The 23,055-nt window shown below is 35.3% G+C and overlaps 1 protein-coding gene and 1 pseudogene across 3 annotated transcripts in view; one reads left to right on the top strand and one right to left on the bottom strand.

Moving 5' to 3' along the window:
* Positions 1-23,055, top strand: part of LOC309841112 (conserved oligomeric Golgi complex subunit 2-like) — a 680,432-nt gene that overhangs the window by 253,580 nt on the left and 403,797 nt on the right. The gene's annotated exons all lie outside the window — the stretch shown is intronic.
* On the bottom strand, positions 10,496-13,771 carry LOC309841090 (serine/threonine-protein kinase N2 pseudogene; annotated as a pseudogene). Its single transcript has one exon. The product of its transcript is annotated as a serine/threonine-protein kinase N2 pseudogene (transcript).

Below are 23,055 nucleotides of genomic sequence, written 5' to 3'. Positions count from 1 at the left end.
CAACATGTGACTGAGAGACACAAAATGAACAAATGTTGTTAGAAAAATGGTGGCAGCAGACCTATTTTATACAAGATTGCTATAAACTTTCAACTTGTAAGAATGTGATATATGCAAACTTTAATAAAGGGAAGCACAATAAAAATGTATGTATATATTATTAACTATGATCATCATGCTGTACATTAGATCCCCAGAACTTTTTCATATTATAGTTGCAAGTTTGTACCCTTTGACCACCTTATTCCACCCCAGGTTCACCTCTTGTCAACTCAACTCTAAGTTTTCATTAGTTTTCTTTTTCTTCAGATTCTGTATGTAAGGGATATCATAATACATAAATTAAAAAATATATATAAAATCTTTGAAATATTTCACTTAGTATAATACCTTCAAGATCCATCCATGCTGTTGTAAATGGCAGTATTTCTTAATTTTTCATGGTTAAGTAGTATTCCATAGTATATATTTATCATACTTATCTTATTCATTCATCCATTAATGGATACTGAAGTTATTTCCATCTCTTGCTTAGAGTTAATAATTTTATAATGAACATAAGAGTGCAGATATGTCTTCGAATAGTGACTTCGTTTCCTTTAGATATATACCTAGAGGTGGGATTACTGAATCATATGGTAATTTTACTTTTAATAATATGAATAATCTCCATACTGTTTTCCATACAAATTTATATCCCTATCACAGTGCATAAGTTCCCCATTTTCCCCAATATTTACCAAAATTTGTTAGTTTTAATTTTTTGGTAGTATATATTCTAATAGGTAGTAATATCTTGTTGTGTTTTTCAGAGGTCAACAACAACAACAACAACATAATGACTTTGCCCTGAGTTTTTACGTTGAGCACTTTTTAATGCTCCTGTTGGTCATTTATATAACTTTTTTGAAAAAAAAAAAGTCTATTGAGATCCTTTTGCTATTTTTTTAATTATATATTTTTTTCTATTTGTATCTGTTGGTTATTAACCTCTTTTCAGATATAAGATTTGTAAGTATTTTCTTCCATTCTGTGGAATGTGTTTTCATTCCCTTTTTTTTTTTTGGCAATGCAGAAACTTTAGTTTGATGTAATACCATTTATTTATTTTTGCTTCTTTTGCTTGTGTTTTTGGCCTGGTATCCAAAAAACTATTGGCAAGACCAATGTCAAGGAGAATTTTTTCTATGTTTTCCATTAGGAAGTTTAGTTTCATGCATCACATTTAAGTCTTTAATCTATTTCAAGTTAAGATTTATGAGTGATATAAGGTTCCAGTTTCATGCTGGTTTATGTGACTATTCAGTTTTAAATATCATTTATTGAACAGACTATCTTTACCCATTATATATGTTGGCCCCTGTCAAATATTAGGTGACTGTATGAAAGGATTTATTTCTGGACTCTCAATTCTGTTCTACTTGTTTATTGGTCTATTTTTATGCCAGTATACTTTATTGTTTTGAGCATGAGGGCTTTGTAGTATAGTTTCAAATCAAGAAGTGTAATTTCGCTTCTTCATTCTTTCTCAGAACTGCTTTATTTGTTGTCTTTTATGATCTCATATAAATTTTAGGATTCTTTACTTACTTCTGTAAAAAAAAATATTGGATTTTTAAAAAAGATTTTTTATTTATTTATTTGACAGAGAGAGATGACAAGCAGGCAGAGAGGCAGGCAGAGAGAGAAGAGGTAGCAGCTTCCTGCTGAGCTGAGAGCCTGATGCAGGGCTCGATCCCAGGACCCTGGGATCATGACCTGAGCTGAAGGCAGCGGCTTAACCCACTGAGCCACCCAGGCGCCCCTAACATTGGATTTTTGATAGGAATTGAAATTACAGATGGTTTTCGGTAGTATGGACATTTTAACAATGTTAATTCTTACCATTCATAAATATGAGCTATCTTTCCATTTATGTCTCCTTCAATTTCTTTATCAATGTCATAGTTTATGGGGTACAGATCTTTCATCTTCTTAGTTAAATCTTTTCCTAAGTATTTTATTATTTTTGATGCTATTGTGAATTAGATTGTTCTCTTTATTTTTTCAGATAGTTCATCATTAGAGTGTTAAAATGCTCCTGTCTTGTGCTTACTTTGGCAGCACATATACTAAAATTGGAATGATGCAGAAAAGATTAGCGTGATCACTGAGCAAGGATGACATGAAAAACTATTTTAAAAAAACGAAACAAAACAAAATTCTTGTCTTTTATATATTGATCTTGTATTTGGCAGCTTTATTAAATTTGTTTATTCAAAAATTTTTGTGAAGTTTTTAGGATTTTTTTACATGTAAGTTCATGTTATCCAAAAAAAGAAAATTTTACTTCTTCCTTTTTTTTTGGAGTCTTTTATTTCTTTGTGTTCCTTGTTTCTCTGGCTAGGACATCCAGTACTATGTCAAATGAGAGTAGTGAAAGTGGACACACTTGTCTTTTTTCTGATCTTTAAGGGGAAAACTTTCAAACTTTTTTGATTGAATATGAGATTAGCTCTGGGCTTGCAATATGTGTTTTTTCTTTAATGGATTTTTAAAATTATTTTTTAAAAATTTTTATAAACATATAATGTGTTTTTATCCCTAGGGGTACAGGTCTGTGAATCACCAGGTTTACACATTTCACAGCACTCACCATCACTCACCATAGCACCTGCCCTCCCCAATGTCCATACCCCCACCATCCTCTCCCAACACACCTCCCCCCAGCAACCCTCAGTCTGTTTTGTGAGATTCAGTCTTTTATGGTTTGTCTCCCTCCCAATGCCATCTTCTTTTATTTTTCTTTTTGTACGCCCGAAACCGCCTATGTTGCATCTCCACTTCATCATATCAGGGAGATCATATGATAGTTGTCTTTCTCAGATTGATTTATTTCGCCAAGCATAATACCCTCTAGTTCCATCCATGTCATCACAAATAGCAGGATTTCATTTCTTTTGATGGCTTCACAGTATCCCATTGTACATATATACCACATCTTATTTATTGATTGATCTGTTGAAGGACATTTAGGTTCTTTCCATAGTTTAACTATTGTGGACATTGCTGCTATAAACATTTGGGTGCAGGTGCCCCTTCAGAATGCCACGTGCAGAAAAATGGGTATATATCCAGTACTACAATCACTGGGTCATAGGGTAGTTCTATTTTCAGCTTTTTGAGGCACCTCCACGCTGTTTTCCAGAGTGGTTGCACCAGCTTGCATTCCCACGTACAGTGTAGGAGGGTTGCCCTTTCTCCACATCCTCGCCAGCATCTGTCATTGACTGACTTGTTCATTTTAGCCATTCTGAAAGGTGTGAGGTGGTATCTCATTCTGGTTTTGATTTGTATTTCCCTGATGCCGAGTGATGTGGAGCATTTTTTCATGTGTCTGTTGGCCATTTGGATGTATTCTTTGCAGAAATGTCTGTTCATGTCCTCTGCCCATTTTTTCATTCGATTATTTGTTCTTAGGGTGTTGAGTTTGATAAGCTCTTTATAGATTTTGGATAGATACTGGCCCTTTATCTGGTATATCATTTGCAAATATCTTCTCCCAGATAACTTCTGACAGTCATCTTTTGGCTTTGTTAACTGTTTCCTTTGCTGTGCAAAAGCTTTTTGATCTGATGAAATCCCAATAGTTCATTCTTGCCCTTGCTTCCCTTGCCTTTGGCGATGTTCCTAGGAAGAAGTTGCTGCTGCTGAGGTCAAAGAGGTTGCTACCTGTTCTCTCCTCAAGGATTTTGATGGATTCCTTTCTCACATTATGCTTCTTCATCCATTTCCAGTCTATTTTCATGTATGGTGTAAGGAAATGGTCCAACTTCATTTTTCTGCACGTGGCTGTTCAATTTTCCCAACACTATTTGTTGAAGAGGCTGTCTCTTTTCCATAGGACATTGCTTCCTGCTTTGTTGAAGATTAGTTGACCATAGAGTTGACGGTGTATTTATGGGCTCTCTATTCTGTTCCATTGATCTATGTCTGTTTGGGGGACAGTTCCCTACTATCTTGATGATGACAACTTTGTAATAGAGCTTGAAGTCTGGAATTGTGATGCCAACCACTTTGGCTTTCTTTTTCAATATTCCTCTGGCTATTCGAGGTATTTTCTGGTTCCATATATATTTTAGGATGATTTGTCCCATTTCTTTGAAAAAAATGGATGGGATTTTGATAGGGATTGCATTAAATGTGTAGATTACTTTAGGTAGCATAGACATTTTCACAATATTTGTTCTTCCAATACAGGAGCATGGAACATTTTTCCATTTCTTTGTGTCTTTTTCAATTTCTTTCATGAGTACTTTAGAGTTTTCTGAGTATAGATTCTTTGTTAGGTTTATTCCTAGGTATCTTAGGGTTTTGGGTGCAATTGTAAATGGGATTCACTCCTTAATTTCTATTTCTTCAGTCTTGTTGGTATAAAAAAATGCAACCAATTTCTGTTCATTGATTTATATCCTGACACTTTTCAGAATTTCTATACGAGTTATAGCAGATTTGGAGTGGAGTCCTTTAAGTTTTCCACATACAGTATCATATCATCTGCAAACAGGGATAGTTTGACTTCTCTTCTGCCAATTTGGCAAAATTTGGATGCCTTTAATTTCTTTTTGTTGTCTGATTGCTGAGGCTAGGACTTCTAGTACGATGTTGAATAGCAGTGTTGATAACGGACATCCCTGCCGTGTTCCTGACCTCAGCGGAAAAGTATTCAGTTTTTCTCCATTGAGAATGATATTTGCAGTGGGTTTTTCATAGATGGCTTTGATAATATTGATAATATGTGCCCTCTATCCCTACACTTTGAAGAGTTTTAATCAGGAAGGGATACTGCACTTTGCCAAATGCTATTTCAGCATCTATGGAGAGTATCATAAGTTTTATTGATGTGTTGTATCACACTGATTGATTTGCATATGTTGAACCAACCTTGTAGCCCTGGAATAAATCCCAGTTGGTCGTGGTGAATAATCCTTTTAATGTACTGTTGAATCCTATTGGCTAGTATTTTGGTGAGAATTTTCGCATCTGTGTTCATCAAGGATATTGGTCTGTAGTTCACTTTTTTGATGGGAACCTTGTCTGGTTTTGGGATCAAGGTGATGCTGGCCTCAGAAAAAAACAGTTTGGGAGTTTTCCTTCCATTTCTATTTTTTTGGAACAGTATCATGAGAATAGGAATTAATTCTTCTTTAAATGTTTGAATTCCCCTGGGAAGCCATCTGGCCCGGGGCTTTTGTTTGTTTGGAGATTTTTGATAACTGTTTCAATCTCCATACTGGTTATGGGTCTGTTCAGGTTTTCTATTTCTTCCTGGTTCAGTTGTGGTAGTTTATATGTCTCTAGGAATGTATCCATTTCTTCCAGATTGTTGAATTTGTTGGCGTAGAGTTGCTCATAGTATGTTCTTATAATTGTTTGTATTTCTTTGGTGTTGGTTGTGATCTCTCCTCTTTCATTCATGATTTTATTTATTTGGGTTCTTTCTCTTTTCTTTTTGATAAGTCTGGAAAGGGGTTTATCAATGGTATATTGATATATGGTATATTCTTCTCTTAGAAGAAACTACCTCCCAAGATTTTAACGGATGAAAAACATATGAGTAGGCACAATGAAGGGATGGAATAAACCTATAAAAATGAGGAAAAAAATTTAATTTCTAAAAAATAAATTGATAGAGCAAGTTGGTTGGGACAATAAAAAAAAAAACTGGAGAGAATTTGCTCAGGCTGGACACTAGAACAATCTTGGAGCTAGACTTAGGGTATATTTTGATCTATTAGGAAAAGTTATACCCCAATTTTTTAGAAGAAAAAACCCTATATGTAAAAATATATATAGTTAGATACAATGGAGGATAAAATATGACTATAATAATGAAGGTTCAAAATAGATTATTATTTTTTAAGGTATTTTAAAAATACACTAGTTTAAAAAAATCACTTAAAGAGGAAAGGGTAAAAGTTAAAAAATATATTAGCCGAAGAAAAAAGAAAAAGTATATAACTGCAAGACTAAAGAATTATTGGGAGAAAGCCATGAATTCCTTGCTTTCTCCTCTTCTGGAATTCCACTGTTCTCCTTAGTAAGTGAAGTTGATCTTGGCTGGGTTTCTTGTTGGTCTTCTGGGGAAGGGGCCTGTTGTATTGATTCTCAAGCGTCTTTGCCCGAGATGGATTTGTCCTGCCCTTACCTGTGGTAGGGCTAAGTAATCCGGGAGCTTTTGTTCCCTGAAGGCTTTCCGTAAAGTTCTGGATGATGGAATGATAATGGCGGTCTCACAATCCGGCCCAGAGGAGTGGAGAGCTCAGGGCCCCACTCCTCAGTGCACCCTCAGAGAAAAGTGCTTAATCACTCTCATCTTCCTGGCCTCTGGCCATGCTTGGAGAAAAGCGCTCTGTCACTCACACTTGGAGAAAAGTCCTTGGTCATTCTCATCTCCCTGGCCTCTGGCCGTGCTTGGAGAAAAGAGCTCAATTATTCCTGTCTCCCTGGCCCTTGGCCATGCTCCAAGCTCACCCTGCCTACGCCTGGTTCAAAGTAACCCTGGGTTGAGAACTCACTCCTCAGCTTTGTCTCTGTAGCCGGCTTCCCCACTCTAATACCTGTGAGTTCTGTGACACTCAGATACCCCTGGTCCTTCTGTGACCCTGAGGGACCTGGGGCTATGCTGACCCCACTTGGGCTTCACTCTGGTTTAGCCTCTGGGGTGATATCCCTCATTGGATCAAACTTTTAAAAAGTCCTAATTTTCTGCTCCGTTGCTCCACCGATTGCCGGGAGCTGGTCCCTCCCCCTGCGGTCTACCTTCCCGTTCTTTGGGTTCACTTTTCCACCGGTTCTACCTTTCAGAAACTGATCAATTTTCTGTTTCTAGAATTGTTGCTCTCCTTCTCTTTGATCTCCCATTGGATTTGTAGGTGTTTGCAATGGTTAGATAAGCTATCTAACTGATCTCCTGCTACCTGATGTCGTCTTAGCCTGCTACTTCTCTGCCATCTTGAATCCTTCCACAGAATATGTGGTTTTGATTATGTTGATGTGTATTCTTTCTGTACCCAGTTTGGTGAGTATTTTTATTATGAAAGGGTGTTCAATTTTGTCAAATGCCTTTTCTGCATATATTGAATTGATCATATGAGTTTTTATTGATGATTCTATTAATATAATGCATCACATTTACTGATATGTGCTGGTGAATTCAGTTTTGTAGCATTTTGTAGAGAATTTTCACATTTTTATTTATTAGGGATATTAACCAGTAGTTCTTTTTGTTGCTGCTTTTGTTTGCTTGTTTGTTTGTTTTGTTTTGTTTTGTTTTGTTTTTGGTAGTGCTCCTGTCTGGTTTTTATATCAAGATAATTCTGGCTTTGTAAAATGTGCCTCTGAGTATTTCAACCTCTTCAACTTTTTGGGAAGGGTTTTAAAAGTATTTGTATTATTTCTTCTTAAATGTTTGGTAGAATTCACTGTGGAAATCATCTGATTCTGGACTTTTATTTGTTAGAAGGTTTTTATTACTGATTCAATCTCCTTACCCCTTATTGGTCTGTTCACATTTTTTATGTCCTTATGATTCAGTCTTGATAGGTTGTATGTGCCTAGGAATTTGTCCATTTCCTCTAGGCTTTTGATTCGCTGGCATTTAACTGTCTTTTATCCTTTATATTTCTGTGGTATCTGTTATAATGTCTCCTTTTTCATTTTTGATTTTATTGAGTCTTCTCTCTTTTTTCTGAATTAGTCTAGCTGTCTTTTTTTATTTACCTTTACCAAGTCTAATTTTATTTACCATTTAAAAAAATTTCTAGTTTTTTAATTCTATATTTCATTTATTTCTGCCCTAATTTTTATTTTTTTCCTTCCTTTTGCTACTTTTAAGTTTACTTTGTTCTTTCTGTACTTTTTTTGAGCTGTTATATTAAGTTCTTTATTTGAAATCTTTTTAAATATACATTTATAGCTATAAAATTTCCTTTTATAACTGCTTTGCTGCTTCTCATAATTTTTTGGTATATATTTTTTTATTTTCCTCAAGATGTAATTTTATTCCCACTTTGTCTTCTTCTTTTGATTTCTTATTTGTTTAAAAATGTGCATGTCTGTGTATTTGTAAATTTTCCAAATTTCCTTCTGTATTGATTTCTAGTTTCATATTATTTTGGCTGGAAATATACTCGATATGCTTTCTATATTATTGATTTTTGGGGGACTCTTGTTTTGTGGTTTAAAATTTGATCTATCCTAGAAAATTTTCCACGTGTGTTTGAGAAGAATATTTATTATGATACTATTGGATGGAATATCCTTTAAATATGTTAGGTTCATTTGACATAGTTCTTGTTTGTTTGTTTTGTTTTGTTTTGTTTGTTTGTTTGTTTGAGAGAGAGCAGGGCAGAGAGAATGAACAAGGGGTAAGGGCAGAGACAGAGTAGGAAGACCCCCTCCTGAGCAGGGAGCCCAATGTGGGACTCTATCTCAGGACCTTGGGATCCCGACCTGAGCCAAAGGCAAAGGCTTAACTGACTGAGCACCCAGTTGTCCAGGCATAGTGTTTAAATTCACTATTTTCTTATTGATTTTCTGTCTGGATGATCTATCCATATGTAAGAGTGGCGTATTATTGTCCCCAGATACTATTGCTATTTATTTCTCCTATTTGTTTTGTTAGTATTTGTTTTATATATTTATGTGGCTCAATATTAGGTACATGATATTTACAATGACTGTATTGATGAATTGATGACACTTTTCTTATTGTATAATGACCTTCTTTGACTCCTGTGGTGATTTTTAGCTTATATAAACCCTATTTTGTCTGTTATAGTTATTGCTACCCTTGTTTTCTTTTGTTATCATTAGCTTGGAATATCTTTTTCCATCCCTTTACTCTCTGCCTATGTGTGTCCTTAAAGCTAATATGATTCTTTTATACGCAACATATTGCTGGATCTTGTGCTTTTTGTTTGTTTTTTAATCTATTCTAGCATTTCTATGTCTTCCAAATGGATGATTCCATTCACTTACAGTTAAAGTAATTATTGATAGGTAAGGACTTAACTATTGCCTTTCATTCCTTTTATATTTCATGATTTATTTAAATTTTAGTTAATATATAGTGTAATATTAGTTTCAGGAGTAGAATTTAGTAATTCACCATTTACATATAACATTCAATGCTCATCACAAGTGACCTCCTAATAATTATTACTGACTTAACCAATTCCCCTGCCCATCTCCCCTCCAGAAACAATCAGTTTGTTACTTATAGTAAAGTGTATTATGGTTTGCCTTCCCCTCCCTTTTTTAAAAAATTTTTTTCTTTCCCCAGTGTTTATCTGTTTTGTTTCTCCGTTAATTGTTTGCTCTTTTGTAGATGCTCTGCTCTTTATTTCCTGTCTTGTTCTCTTTGTTTGTAATCTGATGACTTTTTGTGGCAGTATGTTTTAACTTCTTTATCAAAATCTTTTGTGTATCTACTACATATTTTTTTTTTATATTTACCATTAAGCTTATATAAAATACATTAGTTATAACATTCCATTTTATGTTGAAAACAACTGAACTTCAATAGTGTACAGAAAATTTATACTTCTCCTATAACAACAGGTTATTGATGTTTTTACATTTTATTTTATTTTATTTTTTTTAAAGTTGTAAAAAGTCTTTGATCAAATTATTTTTGAGACTTTTGAGGTACAGCTTTAGTTTTATAATAGTTTTTATAAAATATAGACTGTTTTATCAAAAATATTTATACATTTTGTTACAATATATTGCTTTTGCCCTTAGTAACTGCCAATATAAAATCTGGATCCAGTGGCCTATAATGTACAAATGCACTTAACGTAAATGCTGGAGTTTGAGGCGTCTGCTTGGCCACCGTACAAAAGTGATGAAGTGGTGAAATTAAATAATAAATCTACAACATAGAATACATTACAACTTACACATATACATGTTCACAGCATGTATACAATGATAATCCCCAATGTTTTAACAGATATAGTTCTCTTCTACAGTAGACACAAGAACAAGATAAACTGGGTTGATAAATGTACGATGAATATCAAAAAAGGAGTAATTAGTTCATTGATTTTGGAAGAAGGTATGATTGAACATATCAAGTGTCTAGACTTTGGGAATGCATACAGGTAATACAGTATCTTGGTTCAGGCTAATCAGAAGTCCTCATTCTTAAAATTTTAAGTGAATGCTGATGTTTAGTTGTTCCTGTTTGTTTCAGCATGGTTTAATGAACAAAAAAATTGTTTGGCAGGTAGCTCTGTTGGAAAGCTATGAGGCTCTGTAACATGGTTGGTAAAGATAAGGCAATAAAAATTTTTTTCCTAATAAATATAGAAAATTTACAAAACAAGACATCAATTCATTTTTTTAAAAAGCCAAAAAATGTGCACTTTTTAAAATATTACAGTTATTTCATTAAAAAAGAGCATTTGCCTTATTCAAACAGAATTACTATATGTAAATAGTAGTAACATCCCAAGCCCTTTTGTTCTTTTTGTAAAATATAGCTAAGTGCAGTGAAATGATTAATCTTCCTTTCACTTAAGGCATAGCTAGGGACTGTGGAAGAGTGGGGTTCTTTTTTCTTTTCTTTTTAAATAGACTATTGATCCAAAAGTCTTCATTTGTGATAGGTATTCATGGCCAATGTTCATTTCACTTAAACTCCATGAAACTGTTTCCAGTGCTCATATTTACATTGAAAATACATTAAGAAGCCACTTTCAAGAAGATTTTAGAATAGCCTTTTAAGAAATCTTCATGTGTTTAAACAAAAAACTCAGAAGCTACTGGTGGCACAGAGAGCAAATGAAGGGTTGCTATTGTTAAGAGGTCTTCTTGTGAGTCAGTTTGCTTGGTTTCACAGTATCTAGGAATTTAACGCCAATCAGCAATGTAATCAAAATCTCTGAACATTTCTTGCTCCTCTTCTGAAAGTATCCTTGGTTCTCGAGGAGGAGTCAGAATAGGTGCTTCTGAGGTAAATTCATCATCAAAATTGCTAACATCTTCTCGTCCTCTAATGGTAGGTACAAATGGTGGCTTGACTTTTTTGTCCATGAGAGCACTCCAATCAATTAGCCGGAAAAATGGGTGCTTTTTTACATCCTCTGCATCTTTCTCACCAGCTCCAAGGTGCCGCTCAGGATTTCTTCTTAATAGCCTTCTCATTATTGATATGGCTTCTGTAGATAAGAACCTTGGATACCTTACTTCATCATTTACAATACTGTCAAAAACCTCCTCTTCATCATCACCAGGAAAGGGAGACTCACCATCGAGCATTTCATATATAAGAACACCAAGTCCCCACCAATCTACAGCCCTTGTATAGGATGTTTCTGTTAATACTTCTGGGGCAAGAAATTCAGGAGTGCCACAAAATGTGCTTGTTCTATCTCCATATCCCATTCCTTCTTTGCAAAGACCAAAATCAGCAATTTTCACAAAGCCCTCTGTATCTAGCAATAAGTTATCCAATTTCAAATCTCTATAAACAATTTTGTGTTCATGTAAATACTGCAATCCAAGAACTACACATGCAGCATAAAATACAGCTCTTGGTTCAGAAAAGACCTCAGTATGAATGTGCATCATTAGGTCCCCACCGGCAGCATATTCCATTACAAAGCAAACATGCTCTTTGGTTTGGAAACATGCAAAAAGGTTCACCAAAAAGGGATGTCTTACACTATTCACAGTTTCAAAAATTCTTTTTTCACACATCAGGCTGTCTACTTCATCTCGAGCCACAATGTCTCCTTTCTTTAAGGCTTTTATAGCAAACATCTCATTTGTGTGTTTATATTCAGCCAAAAGCACCTTTCCAAAATGTCCTCTACCCAAGACAGCACAACATCTGAAGTCTTGTAGATTAAACTGAAACATCTGTTGGGATCTTCTATCCTCAAGTTCTCGAATACCACTGTATCCTAGGCCTGGTTGAGGAATATCAGGCTCATATTCAGATGGAGATTTTGGAAGTACACTATTTCTGTCATTCTCAATATTAAAGACAGTTTCTGAACCCTGTCCTGGTGTATCCGAATCTCTTAATTTAGCAGATTCATCTATTTCTCCAAGAGAAGAATCACGTGGTGGGGTCGGAGGAGGTTCAGGTTCAAGATCAAAGTCCAATTTGGTTACTGTAGAATCACTAGCTGGAGGTGCTAGTTCAGGGATGCGTACATCAACTACTGGCACTGTAGCAGGCACAGGAGCTTGAGGGCTGAAGGTGCCAGAGTGATTTACTGTAGGAATAGCTCTTCTCACTAGCCTTCCCCATGTGGCAATATTAATATTCATCTGAGGAGCTCTGAGAAATGTTTTGCCTTGTTGTTTTGAAAAAATTTTCTTTTGTCTTTGGAGTTTGGGTCTTCTTTCAATAACTGGATTAAAAAAGGTAACCTCTGCAAATAAAGTACCCTGTGGTTCCAAATAGAGACACATGCCATGCCGTTGGTTGTCTAAAAAATCTTCTAACTTCAGAAATTTTACAGCACACAGAGATCTCCAATCACGCCAATAAACTGAAATTTCCAGTTCACATGACCTGTCCAGTTCCAGTGTAAACTTTTGGTCCCATGACTGATTGGAAATGGGTTTCCAGCTCGTTTGACCAACCACAGTATTATCTAGCTTCAAAACTGCACACACGTCATTGGGTAAGTCGTCGGTTTTTAGGAGATTTCGACTACTTCCACTTTTACTTTTACTTGTTCTGCTCATGAATGATGATCTGGTTTCACTTGGGCTCCAACCAGGTAGTGCAACTGATGTTGCTTTTGACCGTCCAGGGACATTCTCTAGAATATCTTGACAGCCCATAAGCCGAACTTCTAAAGTACCTGTTAGTGCTGCTGGTTTGAATAGTGTACTATATTGGTTTTGTGTGGATATCATACTTTGACATGGACTTAGTGTTGGTGATGCAACAAGTGAAAGCTCCTCAATAATAATACTGCTTTTGGGATGATTCTTGGGAAGTTCATTTAATCTTTGTTTTAATGAATACTTCAAAAGGTCCAACTTCTGACTTGATTCATTAAATCTTGCTTGGGCTTCTGAAAGTGCTTTTCTGTCTGTTACTTTTCCTGAGCCAAGTAATTTCATTACATTCTTTGCACCTTCTGCTACTGCAAACTCTATCCTAAAATGATGCCTTAATTCTTCCATCCGAAGTTCAAGAGGACTTATGACAGGTTTTGCATTATCAAAAGCCAATTCATTGGTCTGGACTGCCTGAAGAATCTGCATTCGAATCACTTCTATTTTTGTCTTGCTGTCCTGGAGCAATTGCTGAGCTGTGCCATGGAGTTTCCGATCCTTGGAAGATCCATTTGAATACATCTGTATCATGTTCTCTGCACCTTGTTTTACTTTAAGTTCTATATCCAATTGTTTTTGTAAGGCCATCAATCTATTATTACTAGTGGAACAACGAGGGTCACTGCTGGGAGTATCTGGAGTCCTTGGGCAATCTGTAACATCTTCTGAATCTGAAACAAAAATATGTGCATTTAGTTCCTGTAGCTTGTGATGAAGTTCTTCTAGTTTTTTATTTGACTTTTTCAAAATGTTGTCCACGTAAGCCAAGCTTTTTTTATCTGTTGTGACTTTCCTCAGATTTTTCAGCTCCTTCTTTGATTTTCAATCCTTGATATCATCCAATTTCTGCTGCACCACAGTATCTGAAAAGTCTAATTTTTGAACAGCACTCACATTCTCAGAAAATGGAAGACTTCGGGAATCTCCCATTCCTTTAACAAAATTAAGCATAAGCTGCATGTAGGAGAGAGTATGCAACCCTTCTATTCAGTGACCGATTTAGGATTAGTCATGTGATTGAAGTAGGCCCATTCAGATACCCTTTTCAAGGGAATTGATAAGGAAGTCCTCTGTTTTTACATTTTAGATCATTTTTATATTGTACTTTCAATAAAAATATATTGAAAAGTATAAAAAGTTATTTTTAATAGGCTTGTTTTTTTTAAACTTTTAAACTAGACTAGTAAATGATTTATATATCACCATTACAATATTAGAGAATCTGGTTTTGACTATACATTTACCTTTAGCAATAAATAAGGAGCCATCCATGCATCCATGTTGCCATCTTGATGACAACACCGTCCCCAAATCTTCAGTAAGTGTTACTTTATATTTATCTTTTTTTAAAGATTTTCTTTCTTTATTTGACAGAGAGAGAGAGAGCTCAAGTTGGCAGAGTGGCAGGCAGAGGAAGATCGAGAGGCAGGCTTATTACCCAGCAGTGAGCCTGATGCAGGTCTTAATCCCAGGACCCTGGGATCATGACCTGAGCCAAAGGCAGCTGCTTAACTGATTGAGTCACCCAGGGACCCCTAAATTCTACTTTAGTTAATATATGACCATTTTTTATTTCTACTAATAGACATATCAATTTTATTGCTTTTAATATTAAGGTCTTCTCACTAATATCATTATCATCTATTTCTTTTTCAATTTAATAAGTGTTGTTTACATTTGTGGTGGTAAGTATGTAATTCATGTATGTGGTGGTATGTAAGTAATTCAAATATGAATTTTAAACTCTAGATCATATGCTCCATTGTGGCAGATATTTGTCTTATTCATCCCACCCACAAAAAATTAATACTAAATAGGTCTTTGTTGATTGGCTGAATGAATTAAGTGTTCTGACACTAGCATAGCTGACCAAACCAGAGATAAGGGAGAAAATATAATGAATGATTGTCAAATGGGTGAACCTGAGATAAAAAGACACTTTTAGCTTCGTTAGTTTGATATGCACTCCGGATAACATTCCAACTTTGCATGGATTTTTGGAAAGCAAACAACTCCTCTCCTAAATAATAAATTTATTAATTGCCTTCCTTATGAGTCCTGAAAGCAGTCAGCTTTGTGGGTTTCTGATTCCATTCCAAGAGGTTGAATGTCTGTTTGATTTATGTAATAGGCAACAGTGTCATGAGGAAAGACTTGTAGGATAAAATTTCTTAAAGATGGGAACACAGATGGCTGCCTATGGACTGTGAGGTGGGTGTTAATGAAAATGCATTGAGCAGTAAGAGAAGGGCAGCTCACAACCATAGGAAAGGTGCCCTGTGTTTTTGTTTTGTTTTGTTTTGTTTTGTTTTACAAACAGATACCATTTCCCCTCCCCATGGAAATTTTCAAATTTACTTTGCTCTAACAACCACAAATACTTAGGACATTATGAACACAATATGGGCATTAAAGGATAAAAATAAACAAAAATTTAAGTAAATGTTAATTGTTTATCATTATTTCAGCCATGTTTTTCTATGCTTAACTGCTCAAAGAAATTACAGAGTCTGGTTTCTAAATATTATACCAGGCTGTTAAACTAATGCAAAGGGTTTTATGGAATTTTCTATAACACCATCTAGATTTTCTACATTGGCTGTCACTCCTGAAAATTTTCAGTTTATAAATGTGCATGCACTGAAACAGCATATATTTACTATAATAATATTCACTGGTTATTTACCTGGTATTTACTTACCTGGTATTTATTTACTGTATTTTGATCCTTTCTAATAGTTCACTTTCTTCCATGTTTCCCCCTTATTTCTACAAATGTCAATTCATCACATGTTATGTAAAGTGAAACAAAGAGGAACAGCTGTTAGTAGAAAGGATTAATAGGTGATTTGATGTTACTCTGTGAGATATTAAGTAATAGGCAAGGTATTTCCATATCATCATTTCAATATATTTCAGTAATACAGCATAGTTGTTATGATTTAATTAAACTTTCATTAAGTCTTTATATATATATTTTTTTTCCTAACTCACAAGTCCGCCCTTCATGTCCCATTCAAAACCCACTCATTTTATGGAATAATTGTTTATCTTCCCAGTACAATCTTCATTTAACTTATTGCTCTGGTGTGCTCCTTTGGCAGCACATATATTAACTTATTGTTCTGGGTATACAAAAGGATAGGAATGGAATATTTTGTAATATGATATTTTGTCCTTTCTACACTACAGAGTCTGTGTAAGCATTCTTTGATCAGAGACCTAAGGAGGAGGTCCAAATTGAAGAAAAACAAACAGAAAAAAAGAAAATGTTCCCAGCCCTTTCTTGTAGTTTCATTTGCAGGAACCACAAAAGCAAAGACATTAATTTTTTTTTCTTATTTTGTAAAATTAATTTTAAATTTTTTATTGGATTATGCCCCCTTAAACTCATCTGATACCATGAATAGAAAACCAAAGCAATCCACCAAACATTCTTTCATGATGTTGCCTGTAAACATGTTGCCTTTAAAAATTTTACACAGTAGTCTCACCTGTAGAGTAGATAAACCTTGACTCAAAAGTGTCATCATAGACAGTGGTGACACTTGTTTTGCCACCCGCCTGCTGTTCCTGCTTCACGACCGTTTCCCGACAGCAAGGCCAACGGCTCCTTCTCTTCCCCCGGGGCGGTGTGCTGTGCCTTCCCCAGACATGCTCCTGGGGAACGCAGTGACAGACGTGTCACTTTCCTTAAAGCTCTTTCCACAGGCGTAACCACAACAGACATTGGTAATATGACAGAACTAGAGTTCAGAATGACAACTCTCAAGGTTCTAGCTGGGCTCGAAAAAGGCATGGAAGATATTAGAGAAACCCTCTCCAGAGAGATAAAAGCCCTTTCTGGAGAAATAAAAGAACTAAAGTCTAACCAAGTTGAAATCAAAAGAGCTATTAATGAGGTGCAATAAAAAATGGAAGTTCTTACTGCTAGGATAAATGAGGCAAAAGAATTAGTGATATAGAAGACCAAATTATGGAGAATAAAGAAGCTGAGCAAAAGAGAGACAAACAAATACTGGGCCATGAGGAGAGAATTTGAGAGATAAGTGAAACCATAAGACGACAGCATTAGAATAATTGAGATCCCAGAAGAAGAAGAAAGAGAGAGGGGAGCAGAAGGTATATTGGAGAGAATTTTTGTAGAGAATTTCCCTAATATGGCAAAGGGAACAAACATCAAAATCCAGGAGATGCAAAGAATGACCCTCAAAATCAATAAAAATAGGTCCATACCCCGCAACCTGATAGTAAAATTTACAACTGTTAACAACAAAGAGAAAATCCTGAAAGCAGCCTGGGAAAAGTAGTCTGTATTGTACAACAGTAAAAAAATTTGACTGGCAGCAGACTTATCCACGGAGACCTGGCAGGCCAGAAAGAACTGGCATGATATATTCAGAGTGTTAAGTGAGAAAAACATGCAGCCGAGAATACTATATCCAGCTAGGCTATCATTGAAAATAGAAGGAGAGATTAAAAAGCTACCAGGACAAACAAAAGCTGAAAGAATTTGCAAACACCAAACCAACTCTCTAGGAAATATTGAAAGGAGTGCTCTAAGCAAAGAGAAAGCCTAGAAGTAGTAGATGAGAAAGGAACAGAAACAATATACAGTAACAGTCACATTATAGGCAATACAATGCCACTAAATTCATATCTCTCAATAGTTACCCTGAATGTAAATGGCCTAAATGCACCAATCAAAAGACACAGGGTATCATAATGGATAAAAAGCAAAACCCGTCAATATGCTGCCCAAGAAACTCATCATAGATCCGAAGACACCCCCAGATTTAAAGAGAGGGGGTGGAAAACAATTTACCATGCTAATGGACATCAGAAGAAAGCTGGGGTGGCAATCCTTATATCAGATCAATTAGATTTTAAGCCAAAGACTATAATAAGAGATGAGGAAGGACACTATATCATACTCACAGGGTCTGTCCAACAAGAAGACCTAACAATTTTAAATATCTATGTTCTTAACATGGGAGCAGCCAACTATATAAACCAATTAATAACAAAATCAAAGAAACACATCGACAATAATAAAATAATAGTAGGGGAATTTAACACTCCCCTCATTGAAATGGACACATCATCCAAGCAACAGATCCACAAGGAAAAAGGCCTTAAATGACACACTGGACAAGATGGACATCACAGGTATATTCAACACATTCCATCCCAAAATAACAGAATACACATTCTTCTCTAGTGCACATGGAACATTCTCCAGAATAGACCAAATGCTGGGTCATAAATCAGATCTCAACCATTATCAAAAGATTGGGATCATCCCTTGCATATTCTCAGACCACAGTGCTCTGAATCTAGAACTCAATCACAAGAGGAAATTTGGAAAGAACACAAATACATGGAGACTATACAGCATCCTTCTAAAAAATGAATTGGTCAACCAGGAAATTAAAGAAGAATTGAAAAAATTCACAGAAACAAATGATAATGAAAACAAAAGTGTTCAAAATCTGTGGGATACAGCAAAGGCAGGCCTGAGAGGAAAATATTAAGCTGTACAAGCCTTTCTCAAGAAACAAGAAAGATCTCAAATACACAACGTAGCCCTACACCTAAAGAAGTTGGAGAAAGAACAACAAAGTAAGCCTTAACCCAGCAGGAAAAGAGGAATAATAAAGATCAGAGCAGAAATCAATGACATAGAAACCAAAAAAAAAAAAAAAATCTACCACCAACAACAAAAGAAAACAATAGAACAAATCAACGAAACTAGGAGCTGGTCCTTGAAAGAATTAATAAGATTGATAAGCCCCTTTCCAGACTTATCAAAAAGAAAACAGAAAGGATCCAAATAAATAAAATCATGAATGAAAGAGGAGAGATCACAACCAACACCAAAGAAATACAAACAATTATAAGAACATACTATGAGCAACTCTACGCCAACAAATTCAACAATCTGGAAGAAATGGATACATTCCTAGAGACATATAAACTACCACACCTGAACCAGGAAGAAATAGAAAACCTGAACAGACCCATAACCAGTACAGAGATTGAAACAGTCATCAAAAATCTCCAAACAAACAAAAGCCCCGGGCCAGATGGATTCCCAGGGGAATTCTACAAAACATTTAAAGAAGAATTAATTTCCATTCTCCTGAAACTGTTCCAAAAAAATAGAAATGGAAGAAAATCTTCCAAACTCTTTTTTTCTGAGGCCAGCATCACCTTGATCCCAAAACCAGACAAGGATCCCATCAAAAAAGAGAACTACAAACCAATATCCTTGATGAACACAGATTCGAAAATTCTCACCAAAATACTAGCCAATAGGATTCAACAGTACATTCAAAGAATTATTCACCACGACCAAGTGGGATTTATTCCAGGGCTGCAAGGTTGTTTCAACATCTGCAAATCAATCAATGTGATACAACACATTAATAAAAGAAAGAACAAGAACTATATGATACTCTCCATAGATGCTGAAAAAGCATTTGACAAAGTGCAGTATCCCTTCCTGATTAAAACTCTTCAAAGTGTAGGGATAGAGGGCACATATTATCAATATTATCTAAGCCATCTATGAAAAACCCACTGCAAATATCATTCTCAATGGAGAAAAACTGAATACTTTTCCGCTGCGGTCAGAAACACGGCAGGGATGTCCGTTATCACCACTGCTAATCAAAATCGTACTAGAAGTCCTAGCCTCAGCAATCAGACAACAAAAAGAAATTAAAGGCATCCAAATTTTGCCAAACTGGCAAAAGAGAAGTCAAACTATCACTGCTTGCAGATGATATGATACTGTATGTGGAAAACTTAAAGGACTCCACTCCAAATCTGCTCTAACTTGTATAGGAATTCTGTGAATTGTCAGGATATAAAATCAATGCACAGAAACTGGTTAAATTTTTTTATACCAACAAGACAGAAGAAATAGAAATTAAGGAGTGAATCCCATTTACAACTGCACCCAAAACCCTAAGATACCTAGGAATAAACTTAACCAAAGAGACAAAGAATCTATTCTCAGAAAACTCTAAAGTACTCATGAAAGAAATTGAAGAAGACACAAAGAAATGGAAAAATGTTCCATGCTCCTGTATTGGAAGAACAAATATTGTGAAAATGTCTATGCTACCTAAAGCAATCTACACATTTAATGCAATCCCTATCAAAATCCCATCCATTTTTTTCAAAGAAATGGGACAAATAATCCTAAAATTTATATGGAACTAGAAAATACCTCGAATAGCCAGAGGAATATTGAAAAAGAAAGCCAAAGTTGTTGGCATCACAATTCCAGACTTCAAGCTCTATTACAAATTTGTCATCATCAACAATTCCTAATTGGAATTTTGTGGATTATTTTTTTCTTTTTTTTTTCTTAATTCTTTTGAGTTTTTGGAGTTCTTTATACATTTTAATTACTGAGCTATTTTTGCTGGATATGTAGTTTGCAAATATTTTCTCCTACACTTTAAGCTTGATTTTGCCTGTTTAATGGAATCAGTCACAGAGCAAGAATTTTTAATTTTTTTTTCAGGTCTAAATTATCACTTTTTCCTCATATGGATCTTGCTCTCTCCTGAAGTACTCTCTGCATTAGCTGTCTGGATTCTCATCAACCATCTCAAAATACAAACATATAGCTCATAAATGCTATTAGTTACTATGTAGACCTAATTATCTCTTACTTTATTTCTCTTGCCTATTGATGATAAGCAAAAGTTTATCCATAAACAGTCCAAACATTTATTGAGATACGCTCTCCCTAGAAAGGACTCCATGCCATTGTTGACCCATTGGCTTAAACACCCCACAGCTAATTCTACTCAACCAGAGACATGTGGTTAGGAACAAAAAGAAGAAGAAAAAAACACCTGTATTAATACTACATATCTTAACCAGATTATAAGTAACTATTAGAAATGTCATGTACTAAGTGGATGATCTAGTGAAGATAAGCTGTAGAAATCTAGACTGAAAATATCATTGCTATGATAAATTATCCAAGAAGCGAATCTATTTCATTAGTTTCAGGGTTTGGAATATTATAGAGTCAAATACAATCTAGTACATGAATGGAATAACCACAGCATTGACTTCACATTTGAAGAAATGCTAGAAATAAGGATGAACACAAAGGAACAGAAGAAATAGGAGATTCATGTTCCCTCTCTGGGAACATATAATCTATCAACGAACAAAATCTAAAGGTTATGGGAACTCTAGGGACGTTCTAGAAGTGATATATCAGTTGGAGAGATAAGTACTATATTTCACAGAGAAAACCATGCAATGAAGCTTGTTAGTAACTACAAGAGATGAATCTGGAAGCGTTAGTTTGAACTTGCATCCAAATAGCATAGAAGGAGTGGGACCTGTGGCTGAAGTTAGACTCATTTGGAGAGAGTCTGGGGGAAAATTGCTTAGGCAAAGTTTCAGGGGTAAAGAGCATGAGAGCAATGGCTTTAAAACTGAAATCAAGCCATTTAGTAACTTGGCTTCATTTAGTTTAATTGCATTTAATGAATATTTCTCCAGTTCCAGCTATATGCTTGGCAGTTACTAGACATTGGAACTGTGATGAGGAAAACCACAGTACAGGTTATTAAATAATATTTTAGTATATCAGAGGAGAAGATCAGCTAAAAGTAGTAAAAATCCAATTATAATTACAATGTTCAATAATAGAAATTTGTAGAAGCAAATAGCTTCTATTAATTAGATGGATTATAGGCATGACTTTTAATGAATACAAAGGACTGGTATCTATAATCCCTTTCTAAGTGAGAACAAAGGTTGTGTTAATGTTACTTTCTTGACCCGGCCTGCTTTTTCCTGCCACTCTCATAATTCTTTCTGGTCCTTATGATACTTATGTTCCAAACAATATTTTGTTCTTGGGGTTTTGCAAACAACTTTCCCTTGTTCTTTCTTGCATCCACCGCATTCAGGCTTTTGGCCTAACCTCTCCACAAAAGCTCTTTTTTCCCTATGGACCTTTGGTTGCTCCAGCACCACTTCCTGAAAGAGGGTATCTTTATTCTACTGAATTGCCTTTGTACCTTTATCAAAACACAGCTGGACAGATTTAGGTGGGTCTATTGTTGGGTTCTCTCTTCTGTTGCACTGACTGCAGCCTTTTTCCCTCTACCAAGACTACACTATGTAATTAGTCTAGATATATATATTAGCTCTTCCATAAGGGTAGAGTGATTTTTCTCACTTTACTCTCCTTTTACAAGATTTTTTTTTAGTTACTGTAGTGCCTTCTCATATATATTTTATATGAATTCTATTCATATAAATGCCTATTCTAGAAGTGATATATCAGTTGGAGAGATAAGTACTACATTTCACAGAGAAAACCATGCAATGAAGCTTGTTAGTAACTACAAGAGATGAATCTGGAAGAGGTAATTTGAACTTTCATCTAATGTTTGTGTATTGGCCTTGGATGCTGTGACCTAACCAACCTCATGTATTCATTCTAGGATTTGTTTTTTAGAGATTCTTTTGGATTTTTCATACAGACATTGAAGTCATCTATAAATAGAAGTAGTTCTTTGCCTCTTCCTTTCTAATATGTAGGCTTTTAAATTCTTTTTTAAAGATTTTATTTATTTGACAGAGAGAGAGATCACAGCAGACAGAGAGGCAGGCAGAGAGAGAGAGAGAGAGAGAGAGAGAAGCAGGCTCCCCGCTGAGCAGAGAGCCCGACGCAGGACTCGATCCCAGGACCCTGAGATCATGACCCGAGCTGAAGGCAATGGCTTATTCCACTGAGCCACCCAGGCGCCCCGGCTTTTAATTTTTATTACCTTAATGCAATGACTAGAAATGTCAGTACTGCGTCAAATGAAAATGATGAGAGCAAGCATCACTACTGTGTTCCCAGTCTTAGAAAGAAAGCATTCAGTCTTTTGTCATTAAGGAGTAGGCTATCATTAGAATTTTGTAAACACTCTTCAGAAAATGAAGATGATTTCTCTCTATTCTTAATTTGTGGAGAGTTGTTCATTATAATATATTTTGAATTTTGTCATATGTTTCATCCACATTAATTCACATGTACATATGATTTCCCTTCTTTAGCCTGAAAATTAATTTATTTTGTCTTTGTCTGCCATAAAATAATTTTATATCACCTTATTTTTGAAAACCATGTCCATTGGCTATACATTGGATGTTTCTTGCCTTAGGTGAAAT

This window comes from Mustela nivalis, assembly GCF_964662115.1.
Source record: "Mustela nivalis genome assembly, chromosome: 9".
NCBI classification, from domain to species: Eukaryota; Metazoa; Chordata; class Mammalia; order Carnivora; family Mustelidae; genus Mustela; species Mustela nivalis.
This window is presented reverse-complemented; position numbering and strand designations above follow the sequence as displayed.